This window comes from Protomyctophum parallelum (assembly GCF_964188405.1).
Source record: "Protomyctophum parallelum genome assembly, chromosome: 2".
Lineage (NCBI taxonomy): Eukaryota > Metazoa > Chordata > Actinopteri > Myctophiformes > Myctophidae > Protomyctophum > Protomyctophum parallelum.
The window spans coordinates 57,691-70,242 of NC_139699.1; positions in this window are offsets into that span (position 1 = coordinate 57,691).

Genomic DNA, 12,552 nt, shown 5'->3' on the forward strand with positions numbered 1-12,552 from the left:
ATGGAGAGGGCCACTATTCAGTATTTTAGCTGTGACGTGAGCGCCCCCTCCTGAGATACTTCCGGGTCCTACTTTTGTGTCGCTTTTGTGTCCCCATGGAGTTATACTGTGACGCTCCGTCGGACTAAATCTGAGACGAAAACAACCACGAAAGTCTCATTTTACCGCTTTCCTTTCCTCGCAACAACAAAGCTGCGCTGCTCTCCAAAATCTGGCTGTGACAGGCCGTCTGCCCCACACGGAATACTATCACCATTTTATTTTATTGTGTCAACTAAATCCTCATTAATGCAAACTAGATTCAACATACTCAAGCCTGCACACATTCTAAATATGCCCCCGAAATATTTTACAGAGCAAATGGACTGTTGCCACCTTCAATAATAATGATAATAATAGTCTTTATTGTCTCCACATCATATATTTTTGTTGTCATGGACACTTGTACAAAACATTAATAATTCTACTTGAGTTGGAACCATTAAGACCCATTTTAACCCTCTAAATAACGTCAATTTAAAAAGATTCACGCATTTAGATATTCTATTTACAATGGGATGCGGACGGGAGCTGGTTCCACTTGGACCCGGACGTAACGTAGCACTACAAAATGACGTCGGACTTAAATACTGAATATTTCCATACTCACTCCAGAGGGGCCACATTGCTGTCCTAGCAAAAATAGCAGATCTACAAGCTCAAAACACGTCGCGTTTTCAGCTTGTAGATCTACTATTTTTGCTATATTCGAATTGAAATCTTGAATTATATTTTTGCTATTTTTGAATTGGAATCCTGAAAATTAACATTCTTATGTAATTTCCAATGCCTTTAATTATACGTGTGTTGAGCATTGAGCTACTAATTCAGACTGAAGTAATTACAGCGGGTCATGTTTGCATGTTGTGGAATTGTAAACGGCTGGAACCAACATTATATCAGTATTCTGACATTAACCTGAGGGCCACAATAAGTGAAGGTGGGGGCCGCATGTGGCCCCCGGGCCAACAGTTGACCATGTATGCTCTAAGTGTTTGTTTAATAAAAATCCACTGTAGACATGGTATGAGCTACTTTTTGTCCATGCAGGTGATTATTTTTCTAAGTGCTGGAGTTTGGAAGTGCTCGTTAGATATCACTCAACTGTCCTGTGTACCACCTGTTTTGAATTTGCACATGAAATGCAAGAGGCGGCAGGACGCTGCTTTACTGAAAACGAGTGCTTCCAAACTCTGATGGCAAGAGTTTCCATCAGAGTTTGGAAGCACTCGTTTTCAGTAAAGCGACGTCCTGCGGCCTCTTGGATTATGTGCTAATTCAAAACAGGTGGTACACAGGACAGTTGAGTGATATCTAACGAGCACTCCCAAACTCCAGTCCAGCACTTAGAAAAATAATCACCTGTGCAAGGACACAAAGTAACTCATAACATGTCTACAGTGGATTTTTTATGAAACAAACACTTTGAGGATAGAAAGAGAATCATTCAAGCTTTCCGTACAGCTGCAATGTTGGTGAGTTTGACCTTGTTTAATACAATCAGAGAGGACTTTTCTGTTTGGATGAATGGGCTGCCTATGGGAAGTTGCACCTTGTTAGCGCCTTGCCATTAATGCATATGGTATTGGTAAGAGGTTGTGTCACAGCATGACAATATTTAGTGTGTGTTCACCACCAGGTGTCACTGTTGCACAGCCTAACAGACAGATACAGTACAGTACCACTCACTTCAGAGGGCTCAGATTTTGGAGTGTTGGGAGTTTGGAAGCACTCGTTGTTGTTAACTGGCTGTGCTGCTGCCTCCTGCATTGTGTGCAAATTCAAACAGGTGATCTGCAGGGCCGTTCAGTGACTTGAAACGAGCGCTACCTGCACAGCATTTCTTGACAGAAAGTAGCTCATAATAATATAAAATGTCGGACCATATTTCGACATCGAAGCATCGATGCTTTTGCTTAAACGGATAGTTCACAATGTTTTAACTTGAGCTGTATGAAATAATTGCCATTAATTAATATAGTTGTTGCAACTGTATTCATTGATTGACAGAGTCTCGTGGTGGGAGTTCTGCTCTGGTTTTGGTGAATATTAAAGGGACAATTCACCCTTTTTGCAAAAACATAATCTGTTAATGACGATTAGAAGATTTAGAACACTTTCCGTGGGGTCTTTGTGTGTAATATGTGGTTTTAATATTTGAGCAGTGGGCCCAGTGTCTTTGACGTCATGGACACTGGGCTCACTTCCTTCCTGGACTACAATTCCCATAATGCTTTGTGCACTGCTCCTCCTTGTGGATAGAGGGAGGGCTGTCTTACTGAGGCTGCATCCGAATTGCTAGGGTTGTTCCCTACTCCCTACCCCCCATACGGGGATCCAGACTCTAGTGGACTCTATAGTGATGATTTGGGACAATACTCCCTGTATGGGGAGCACCGACTCTGACGTCAATATCGGTAGAGGGCGCTGTAGGTCCGCGGGTTCATGTGCTTTTTATTTGCATGAAATCCGGTCCACTCACAGTTAACAGTCTTTGTATTGAGTTTGTGCTTGAAATGTACTGTAAATTCTGCAAACTGTTAATAAATATTTCAATCAATCAATCAATCAATGCCTACATAATGAAGTTTTAATGTATTTATCGCAATTCAATGAAATAATGTTAGATAGCATATTTTTTCATGGCAGGAATTAATGAATATTAATAAAACATATGTTCGGACACAATTAATGTGTCTCACATGCATGTATTTAGCCTACGTTTGTGATAAAGAATCTCACAAATATATTCTACAGCAAGCAACTGATTCCTCTCCTAACGTCATGCGCTGGGCCTGGGTGATACAATGGATCAGTAATACTATTGCAAATGAGTAATTTATTATAAATACAATAAAACAATTTCAAATAAATGCACAGATCATTTGTCTCGAGATCTGTAGCTTCGAGATCCGCCAGGGAAGGGAAAACGAAAGTTTAAAAAGTACATTGGTGTTGAGTTCTTTCGCTGGTTCAACTTCTGCCTCTTCTGAGTTGGAGCGCAATGAGCGCATGCATGCAGAAGCAGCGCACGTGCGCAAACGCGTGCATGTGCGCTCAAGAGCGAGCTTGAGCAATGCATTATGGGGCAGATTTGCTTCGCTGTGTTTTTGTAGTGACCATCGGATGCTCCCTACAATTCCCGGTGCATTGTGGGATACTTCAGTCCACTATGTTAGGGTGCAAAAATGCTCTCTACACATTCGGACACTACAACAAAATGGCGGAACGCCAAAGTAGTGCACTATATGGGGCATAGGGAATGAATTCGGACGCAGCCCCAGTGTCTTTGATGTCATGGACACTGGGCTCACTTCCTTCCTGGACTACAATTCCCATAATGCTTTTGGGAGGGAGGGCTGTCTTACTGAGACAACATGTAGTCCAGGAAGTAAGTGAGCCCAGTGTCCATGACATCAGAGACACTGGGTTCACTGCTACAATCTAAAATATCTAAAACCACATATTACACTCCTAAAGACCCCAAAGGAAAGTGTTCTACATCTTCTAAACATATTGTTTTGCAAAAAAGTTTCCCTTCATTTTCAGGTCACTTTGTGGGGGGGCACTGGGGTAAGAAATATGTTTTCTACCACTGCCTTTTCGACCAATGACAAAGCTTCTAGGAACATCTATGAATGCCGATGGCGGCCCCTAGATTTGTCACAGAGACGTAACATTATGTTTTGAGCGTTTTACTCATATCTGGCTGTCTGAATACCAAAGAAATCAATTAAAAAAAAATGTCCTTAAAACTTTGAGAACTAATGCTTCTAGCAGCTTTAATTCTCAGGGCTTCTTGGTAATCCAGTCCCAATGCAATGCCCATATATGGAGTGTCACGGCAGCCTCCATGTCGCTCTATGTTCTCGCTTGTGTCACGAGGCGTGACGGACTGACGCCCGTATATGGTGGAGTGACTGATGGGTCACGCCACGGGCTTTGCCGGTTTTCATAGTAATCTACGGTCGCAATTATTATGCAGAATGTCCCGTTTCACACACGTTTTCAAATGTATAAAATGGCAGATCTATACAAACTAAACAATGTGTGACATCGCATGCTTGTAGATCAGCAATTTTCAAAGTGTATATAGGGCTTAATGTGGTTGATGTGTGTTTTGTACTAATGATCTAAATCAGTGGTTCTCAACCAGTGGTCCGGGGACCACCAGTGGTCCTTGAGAGGGTTCCAGCTAGGTGGTCCCCAGCTACATGATGGATAGTTGGTAACCAAATGAACCCTTATAGAGCGTTGCAGTTTTCATGACGACGAGAGACCCGGAAAAGAATAACGTTCATTTTCCTCATAGACTTTTCAAAAAGTATTTATTTAAAGATGTTTAAGCCGCGGACAGAGCCAAATCAACTCAAACTCAAATCAGAGATCAACCAAGGTTCATGTTTTAGGCTATCAGAGAAAGTAAAAGATGAATGTTAAAAAAATAAAAATTGCTTCTTTCTTTCGTTTTAGGGATTTTAGCTCTTTTTGAAAGGGGGGCGGGGGCATTCGAGCATGTGGGCTAAATATGTATTTTTGTACAACATTTTATGGTGATTTATTTTTTTATTATTTACTTTATAGTCCTACTAGATCCCAGGAAATTGCATCTGGCCACAGAAGATCACAGGATCTACTGAATGTGAAGGTAGTCTACTGGGGGAAGCCACACTGTGTGTATAGGCTCAATATGTCAGTCACATTCAGTAGATCCTGTGATCTTTTGTGGCCAGATTTCTTGGGGTCTAGTAGGACTATAGTAAATAATAAAATAATAAATCGCCATAACATTTTGTAAAAAAATACATATTTAGCCCCATGCTCGAATGCCCCCGCCCCCCTGTCAAAAACTGCTAAAATCCCTAAAACGAAAGAAAGCTGCAAATGAAACCTTTTAGTTTCTCTAATAAAACCTAAAACATGAACCTTGGTTGAAAGAAACTAAAGTTGTGCTTTACATTTTGAGGTATTTGCACTTTAAAGTTTTGAGAAGATATTTATAGAAGATATATATTGAGATAGCTTTAGATTGTGGGGGGGCTAAATAATATAGTAGAAGTGTTTTTTATCAAGATTTGATCAATGTCACCGCATGGTCCACACACTACAAATTAAGAAAAAAAAGAAAACGTTTTTCTTTCTTTTTTTACCCTCACAAAGACATGCCGTAATCCTTGTCTTAGTTTTTTTAGTTTAGTTATGTTGTTGTTGTTGTTGTTGTTAGGTGCCGATGGGAGGCGAGCAGCGAATGAGGACGTTTCCTCCTCTGGTGTGGGAGGAGTTTACCCTGGAGGGACAGGGTCACATGACCGCCAGCGCTGACCTCACCATGTCCTCCGCAGGTCAGAGGTCACACACACACACACACCTTAACACATTCACCGTCGATGTTTGACTCATACTTCCATATTACTGTAGTGGTGCTTTGACTGTCACACAATACTTCCATATTACTATATATATATATATATATATATATATATAGATAGGCCTATACACCGTATGGTGTGCCCCGAGATTTCTTTAGGCTATGAAAAGTGTGCCCTGGACTGGAGCAAAAAAGGTTGGGAAACACTGGCCTAGAAAAACCTGTTTCCTTTCTAGACACTTCCTACTTTGTGTGTTAAAAACACAGTCGACCATTTTGACACAACAACAACACCACAGAGAGCTGAACACTGCATGGACTCCATTTTGACACGTTGGATTCAAGCCTATAAAGGTTAATATCGGGTAAGTGTTTTTAATCACTTTACTGGAACTAATGTCTAGTCTGGTATTATACAGTTTATTTTATATATTTTGTATGTTTTGTTTGTGGCTTTTGGCCTTTATTTTATATTTTTTATGGAGGGACAGACAGTAGGCTGACAGGAAAAGGAGAGAGAGATGGGGGGGGGGGGGGGTGACATGCAGTAAAGGCCGTCGGGATGGGGATTCGAACCCGCGGCACACTGTCTGCCTGACTGGATTACCAGCCACGGTAAGCCTGGACCGCTGAGCCACGGCCCAGGATGTATTAGACCGTTTTTTAGGGTGTTGAGACGGTCATAAAAGTTGAACAATGAAGTTTGGCTTCCTAATTATCCTGCCTGCACTTCACTGGTGAACAGAAGAAATACACTCTGTATCCTGATTGTAAAAAGTTATTCTGACTTTAAAGGGTCCACTGGACACACTGGTCTGATTATAACCCATTCTGACCTGAGATCAGATTCATACAGGTTTCCCACTGGACACACACTGGTCTGATTATAACCCATTCTGACCTGAGATCAGATTCATACAGGTTTCCACTGGACACACACTGGTCTGATTATAACCCATTCTGACCTGAGATCAGATTCATACAGGTTTCCACTGGACACACAATGGTCTGATTATAACCCATTCTGACCTGAGATCAGATTCATACAGGTTTCCACTGGACACACACTGGTCTGATTAAAAAAAAGTAACTCACAGTCAGATGCAGCCTCACTCCCAATCCTCCACCGTAGTCTGAAAACCCACCTCTTCAGACTCCACCATGGCCCGTAGCACTTACCCTAACCCTAAACCCACCTCTTCAGACTCCACCATGGCCCATAGCACTTACCCTAACCCTAAACCCACCTCTTCAGACTCCACCATGGCCCATAGCACTTACCCTAACCCTAAACCCACCTCTTCAGACTCCACCATGGCCCATAGCACTTACCCTAACCCTAAACCCACCTCTTCAGACTCCACCATGGCCCGTAGCACTTACCCTAACCCTAAACCCACCTCTTCAGACTCCACCATGGCCCATAGCACTTACCCTAACCCTAAACCCACCTCTTCAGACTCCACCATGGCCCATAGCACTTACCCTAACCCTAAACCCACCTCTTCAGACTCCACCATGGCCCATAGCACTTACCCTAACCCTAAACCCACCTCTTCAGACTCCACCATGGCCCATAGCACTTACCCTAACCCTAAACCCACCTCTTCAGACTCCACCATGGCCCATAGCACTTACCCTAACCCTAAACCCACCTCTTCAGACTCCACCATGGCCCGTAGCACTTACCCTAACCCTAAACCCACCTCTTCAGACTCCACCATGGCCCGTAGCACTTACCCTAGCCCTAAACCCACCTCTTCAGACTCCACCATGGCCCGTAGCACTTACCCTAGCCTAGCCCCTTAGATAGCACTCTATGTAGCCTTAGATAGTATTTTAAACAGACATATAGCTTGTTACGTAGACAGCATTAGAATTGCATTTTTATGTAGTCATAGCACTTTATAGTAGGCCTACACACGTATAACATATAATATAGTATAGTATGTATAGTTGACATGGATACTCCACTGTTACGTTCTTAGTTTATACATGGTTCATGATAACTACTTTTTATATTATGTGATGTATGACATGTTTTTGTTATTGCTTAATGTAAAAATGACGTGTCTCAAAGAATGACCCCTAGCTCGCCTCTCGCTCTCATTCTGACTTCCTCTCCCCTCTAGCAGCCTCTCTCTCTCTCTCTCTCTCTCTCTCTCTCTCTCTCTCTCTCTCTCTCTCTCTCTCTCTCTCTCTCTCTCTCTCCTCCTCCCCCTCTCTCTCCCTCTCTCTCTCTCCTCCCCCTCTCTCTCCTCCTCCCTCTCTCTCTCCTCCCCCTCTCTCTCCTCCTCCCTCCCTCTCTCTCTCTCTCTCCTCCCCCTCTCTCTCCTCCTCCCTCCCTCTCTCTCTCTCCTCCCCCTCTCTCTCCTCTCTCTCCTCCTCCCCCTCTCTCCTCCTCCCTCCCTCTCTCTCTCTCCTCCCCCTCTCTCTCCTCTCTCTCTCCTCCCTCTCTCTCCCCTCCCTCTCTCTCTCACTTAATTATGTGTGTACACGCGCGCGCGCACACACACACACACACACACACACACACACACACACAGTGACCACTCCTTAGCCCAGGGCTAAAGACAGAGTTAAGTTAGTTTTGACTAAAACTCCGTTCACTTCTTGGGGCTTAATTCAGTCCAATGGAGGCTCTTGACAATTTAATGTCCTGGAGCAGAAGTAATGCACTGGACTCAGGGCCACAGCCTTGATTGATTGATTGAAATATTTATTAACAGTTTGCAGAATTACAGTAGCATACATTTCAATCACAAACTCCACTGTCACACACACACACACACACACACACACACACACACACACACACACACACACACACACACACACACACACACACACACACAGAGAGGGGGTGTTATGTTACAACCAGTTTACATGTTAAATGTTGTCACATGACAGCTTTGTGTTCACCTCACAACTGATACATGCCTCAGTGACAGAAGGCGACTGTGTGTGTGTGTGTGTGTGTGTGTGTGTGTGTGTGTGTGTGTGTGTGTGTGTGTGTGTGTGTGTTTGTGTGGCGGCAAGACCCGCCCTAACTGATGTCAAATCAATTCAAAGGAGATTGACCAAATTACAATACACCAAATCTCAGCCACTTGTTCACTCACACTCCATCACTCCAGCACGGCGTTATGGTGTTACTGTGAAATTGGTGACCTACTGAAACACGTGACCATCTTGTGGACCTCACACAACATTAACACACATGGAGGTCTTTAAATACGTTGGCCAGAACACCAGCTATAGGTTGAACTCTGACAATGAACAAACCGCAACCATTTACATTCGGACACTGACATTGTGTGTCTTACTACACCATTATCACATATTCCAGCAGGTCACCGATTACACCGTAACACCACCATCACCGATTACACCGTAACACCACCATCACCGATTACACCGTAACACCACCATCACCGATTACACCGTAACACCACCATCACCGATTACACCGTAACACCACCATCACCGATTACACCGTAACACCACCATCACCGATTACACCGTAACACCACCATCACCGATTACACCGTAACACCACCATCACATGTGAATGTTTTGGGTGGTCCCCAGTTCACATGTGAATGTTTTGGGTGGTCCCCAGTTCACATGTGAATGTTTTGGGTGGTCCCCAGTTCACATGTGAATGTTTTGGGTGGTCCCCAGTTCACATGTGATTGTTTTGGGTGGTCCCCAGTTCACATGTGAATGTTTTGGGTGGTCCCCAGTTCACATGTGAATGTTTTGGGTGGTCCCCAGTTCACATGTGAATGTTTTGGGTGGTCCTCAGTTCACATGTGAATGTTTTGGGTGGTCCTCAGTTCACATGTGAATGTTTTGGGTGGTCCCCAGTTCACACGCACCAAAAATAGCCAATCTACAAGCTCACATCACACCTGCAGGTTGCATCGCGTTGTGTTTCCCAAAACGTGTTTCCCAAACGTATTATTATGAATTGGGTGAATAATTTATGGCAACGTCTTACCGTGCTTGCCTTGCCTTGGGCAGTAAGCACGGTAAGCATGCATGCGTTGGGTGGAAGAGCAGGATGGTTGTTCCGCTGCAGCAGCTGATCTAACGGCTCCGTCAGTCAGCTGCTGCAGAAACTAATTCTGTGCGTGATGTGTTTACATAATACATCGTGAGTTGTTGTTTTTTTTAGTTTATTTGACGCGTTGAGCACTTGACTTTTTTAAATGTTAGATTCGACTTAAGTTATTATTATTATTATTATTTTTATTCACAAACAAGTAAAAAGAGTGCAAATAAGTTTTATATATATATTAGAAAGGTAAAACGGCAAAAAATTAAACTTTTCTGAATGCCTGGCTGCGGACCACCAGCAGTACCTCCGCGGACCACCAGGGGGCCGCGGACCACCGGTTGAAAACCCCATGCCAGTGTAGAATATATTTGTGATATTCTTTATCACAAACGTAGGCTAAATACATGATGCATGTGAGACACATACTTAATTAATTGTGTCCGAACATATGTTTTATTAATATTCATTCATTCCTGCCATGAAAAAATATGCTATCTAACATTATTTAATTGAATTGCGATAAATACATTAAAACTTCTCTACGATGCATGCTGGCGCACTTTACTGTGCCTTTGATCTGTCCAGGTGTGCCGCCTGGTTTGTCAGAAAGTAATATAACTTAGTGTTACTTTCTGTCAAAATCAGGCGGCACACTAACCCTCCCCCGAAAGCAATATTATAGCTACTGGGCTGCAGGCTTCCTGTTGTTGCGTTGTCACACGTCTAACCATTAGACGTGCGATAACAACAACACATTTAAATATATATATATATATATATATATATATATAATAAGGAATTAATTTGGATAATGGTGATATTGTAAAAGTTGTCACTTTATTAATCCCAACACTGTATGTGTATATATATATATATATATATATATATATATGTATTAGGCATACCATATTCTGAATTACCAAAAAGAGGACACATGCGCGCGTGCATGTGCGCGTGCGCGTCGTGCATGTGTCGTGCATGCGCGATTCTGTTTGAATTAAATTCAGATGTCAAAATAATCTATAACAAAAAAGTTATGCTCCTACATTTGATCAAATATGCTCTATATTAGTTATGTATTTATTTAAAGCAGTGGCTCTAAAAGGTGTGATCCAGGGACCCTCATGGTTCCTTCAGGGGGTTCCAAATGGACCCATTATAGGTCTGTAACTCTGAGAGTGTAACACATGGACCCAAATGGACCCATTATAGGTCTGTAACTCTGAGAGTGTAACACATGGACCCAAATGGACCCATTATAGGTCTGTAACTCTGAGAGTGTAACACATGGACCCAAATGGACCCATTATAGGTCTGTAACTCTGAGAGTGTAACACATGGACCCAAATGGACCCATTATAGGTCTGTAACTCTGAGAGTGTAACACATGGACCCAAATGGACCCATTATAGGTCTGTAACTCTGAGAGTGTAACACATGGACCCAAATGGACCCATTATAGGTCTGTAACTCTGAGAGTGTAACACATGGAACCAAATGGACCCTTACAGGTCTGTAACTCTGAGAGTGTAACACATGGACCCAAATGGACCCTTACAGGTCTGTAACTCTGAGAGTGTAACACATGGACCCAAATGGACCCTTACAGGTCTGTAACTCTGAGAGTGTTACAAATGGAACCAAATGGACCCTTATGGGTCTGTAACTCTGAGAGTGTACAAATGGAACCAAATGGACCCTTACTTACAGGTCTGTAACTCTGAGAGTGTACAAATGGAACCAAATTGACCCTTTTATAACTTTTAACTCTGATACTGTACAAATGGAATCAAAAGGGACTCTTATGGGTCCATTTGGTTTTACTCTCTGAGTTATGGGGGTCCTTGAAATTAAAAAGTTTAAGAACCTGTATGCAATGGCTTATCTCTTGTAAAAAGAGAGACCAGCCTATTCTCCAAACCATTATCTTATGCTTTGCTAGGTTGTACAAAATAATATTGGGTCAATTTAATTTGCAGGACTCGCCTCGCCTCGTATGTATATATATATATATATATATATATATACATACATATATAGATAGGCCTATACACCGTATGGTAAGCCTAATATATATATTAGTGGTGGGCATAGATTAATTTTTTTAATCTAGATTAATCTCACTGCAATTCTGGAGTTAATCTAGATTAATCTAGATTAAAATGGCTCATTTGAACTCTGCCGAAAGCATTGAAAATATGTGTGCGCTACCTAAATAATGACCAGAAGTAAATCCTTGAACGGGCCACGTGGCCCATTAGACCAGGAGCCCTATACCCTATCATAATTGGTAATGAAAATATAATAATAATGTTCAATACGATGTACGTGTGTTATACATTGTTCATTCAGTTAAACAAGAATAACCATAAACACGTTACCATACAGGCAATTTGAAACAGTGGGTGCAAGAACAACCCCCTTTTCTGGGATATGACATTAATTAAACTGTAAACCTAGAGGTGATGAAGAACTGTTTACAGTCAGTAGTTTGATGAACACTTTTCCCCGGAGCCATATTAGGTCACATTCTCACCTAATACTTCGGTAGACTCATGCGTTTGGGCGATGGGAGATTTGGGGATTCTTGCATATTTAATTTGCTGCGGTTTGCCTTCACACTGTCATCCGTAGCAATTGGAAACGCAGCAGGGGGGACCTTTATCAATGTGTTCCATTCATAAACCTAGCCTACAACACAGTGAAATCTATTGTGAAATCTATAACGTGCATGTGTCGTGCCCCCTCTCTCTCACTATACGCACGCAGCCACAGTGCCACACACTGTTCTTTTTGGCATGGAGGCACAGCGCTGAGCGCACTGATAACAGACAGCAGCGCAAAATGTGTACAGTTTATTGAGATGAAAGTTTCAGTCCCCACTAGTCCCCACACAGTGACAGCACTCCATGTTTACGGCACGCACAGACAGACAGAATATTCTCTAGGCTATAATACTATTACACTGCACTGCAGTGTTCTTCTTTCTTAAGCAATTGATTAATGTACACCTCGCGACCAGGGCTTCAGTCTCCTCATTCGACCACGTCTATCCACGGTAACGGGACATCTTTGCGCTGCG